The sequence below is a fragment of the Cebus imitator genome, unplaced genomic scaffold (assembly GCF_001604975.1).
Source record: "Cebus imitator isolate Cc_AM_T3 unplaced genomic scaffold, Cebus_imitator-1.0 Scaffold846, whole genome shotgun sequence".
Lineage (NCBI taxonomy): Eukaryota > Metazoa > Chordata > Mammalia > Primates > Cebidae > Cebus > Cebus imitator.
This window is the reverse complement of record NW_016108161.1, coordinates 145,338-148,179: the sequence shown is the minus strand read 5'-3', so window position 1 is coordinate 148,179 and position 2,842 is coordinate 145,338.

Below are 2,842 nucleotides of genomic sequence, written 5' to 3'. Positions count from 1 at the left end.
TGCTCTGTGACTCAGGCTGGAGTGCAATGCTGCTATCCCAGCTCATTGTAACGTCCGCCTCCTGGGTTCAAGTGATTTTCCTGCCTCAGCCTCCCGAGTACCTGGGATTACAGGCACCTGACACCACGCCCAGCTAATTTTTGTATTTTTAGTAGAGATGGGGTTTCACTGTGTTGGCCAGGCTGGTCTCGAACTCCTGACCTCGTGATCCGCCTGCCTCAGCTTCCCCAAGTGCTGGGATTACAGGCGTGAGCCACTGTGCCTGGCCTCAGGTGCTGACTGTGATGGGGAGAGGCGGGCTGGTCCACTGCTCACTTACCAACTCTCCAGCCTGGGCAGGCAGAGCACTCCAGCGGTGAGAGCCTGGGGGAAGATCCCAGGCCTGTTGGATAGGGTTGGCAGGACATTCTCTGGGTCTCGGCTGAAATGCCCAGGATGTGTGGGGGGTGAGCACTGGAAGCCAGGAGGTGGCAAGCCCCTTTGGGCAGGGAGGCTGTGGTGGACAGTCTGGAGCCACAGAAGAGTTCGGGCTCTTTGTTCCCTCCCCAACCTGAGGGCAGCAAGGGAAGGACCCCAGTGGCAGCCATCACGGAAGGCCTGTGACTTACCTCTGAGAGTTCCCGGCCACAGGAATGCGGAGAGGCCACCGACCAGGGTGCTCAGGCCAGGGTGAGACAGCTGTATTGGGGGCCCAAGCTGGTCAGCCTGGCCTGGCCAGCATGAGCGCGGGCAGAGCCTGCAGCTATCTATCCCCTCTTCAGCATGATTCTAATGTCACTTTGCCAGGGGTTTTTCTCACCCTCTGCATAAAGGCAGACCAGGGCATGGCAGGAGAGACTTTGATAGACACGAAGCTGGCCATGCCACATGGGAGATGGAGGTCATACTCGGACCATCCGAGGCTCACAAGTTTTTAAAGGCAGTTTGGAGGAAGTAAAATCAAAGGCAACTTGGGGGAGGGGGTGGGGGTCCCCAGGTTACAGATGCTTGCTGCCAATTGGTTGGGGCAGAGATGAAATCGTAGGCTTCCTGGGAGCCGATTCTCTTCTCAGTGGGGACACAGGAACCGGGTTGTTGGTTCAGGTCCAGCCAGGGGTGTCAGACATGCAAACACCTGGAAAGGGATCTCAGAAGGCCAAATGGGGAGGCTGTTTATCTTACAGCATCCGGAATGTCAGCGCCTTAGCAGGATTCAGGTTCCCTCCCTGCCTCAGCCTGACGGGTTCCTGTCACCTTTACAAAAGCAGTTGAGTTTGCGGTAAGGCCTATTATCATTTAAACCGTAGCCTAAAAAAGTGTTCAAAAATGAGCTTGGCTCTCCAGCGGGGGCAGGCAGAGCACTCTGGCCCTGGTGAATCCCAGCATGGTGTCCTGGTGGATGCCCTTGAAGAGCCGGCAGTTACCCTGTTTCCATGAGAGCAGCACACACTAGCTGCTTCTAACAGCCATCATGAACTGCAACCTACAATCATGCTTTTTTCTTTTTTTGAGATGAAGTTTCGCTCTTCGTTGCCCAGGCTGGACTGCAGTGGCACAATCTTGGCTCACCGCAACCTCCGCCTCCCAGGTTCAAGCGATTCTCCTGCCTCAGCCTCCTGTGTAGCTGGGATTACAGGTGTGTGCCACCACACATGGCTAATTTTGTATTTTTAGTGGAGGTGGGGTTTCTCCATGTTAGCCAGGCTGGTCTCAAACTCCCAACCTCTGGTGATCCACACCTCAGCCTCCCAAAGTGTTGAGATTACAGACATGAGCCACTGTGCCTGGCCAGGTTTTTTTAATAGTAAAATATTTTCATACTTTAAATTCAACAACTCAGGATTAATTAGGGGAAAGGCAGGATGGAGGGTAGATTATTTTAGCTTACTGTTCCAATTTTCTCACCAACAGATCTTTTGCAAAGGCGGCTTCACTAGCAGTGGGACAAAGAGCCTGGCCTTCCTTGCTGGGGCTGTGGCAGCTGATACCAGGGTACTCGTGGGGTGTCCAGGGATCCAAGGCCTGTGTGGCTCCACATGGGCTTAAGGGCTGCTCTGGCGCAGACTCCAGGCTGCCTCCATGTTGCTTTGGAAGCTCAGGGGGTCAGGGGGGCTCTTCCCTGCCCAGGATTGTGTTGGAAGTGTGGGTCCCTGGCCGGGTGCAGTGGCTCGCACCTATAATCCCAGCACTTTGGGAGGCCAAGTTGGGTGGATCACCTGAGGTTAGGAGTTCAAGACTAGCCTGGCAAACATGGCGAAACCATGTCTCTACTAAAAATACAAAAAAATTAGCCAGGCATGGTGGCAGGCACCTGCAATCCCAGCTACTTGGGAGGCTGAGGCAGGAGAGTCGCTTCAACCTGGGAGGTTGCAGTGAGCTGAGGTCACACCACTGCACTCCAGCCTGGGCAACAAGAGGGAGACTCCTTCTCAAAAAAGAAAAAAAAAAAAGTGTGGGACCCACCCCTCCAAGGGGATCTCACTCTTACCCTTTCTCTGCATCAGGGAGCTTCCCCCAGCTCCGATCCAGTCCCAGGAGGGCAGCTGCACAGCTATGCAGTTCCCGTTCTCCAAGTCCCACCACAGCCCTGGTGAATCCCAGCATGGTGTCCAGTTACCCTGTTTCCTCTCCATGAGAGCCGCACACACCAGCTGCTTCTATCAGCCATCGTGAACTGCAACCCACAATCACAACTTTTAATAGTGAAACATTTTCATACTTTTATTTCAAATTTATATGTTTGTATATTAATACTTTATTTTTAATATTGATTATGTGTTAATGTTTTATACTGATTAATGTTAATATTTTGGGTATTAGAATTTGGGCGTTTTGGGTTAGACGTTCATGTTATTTTTGCTTC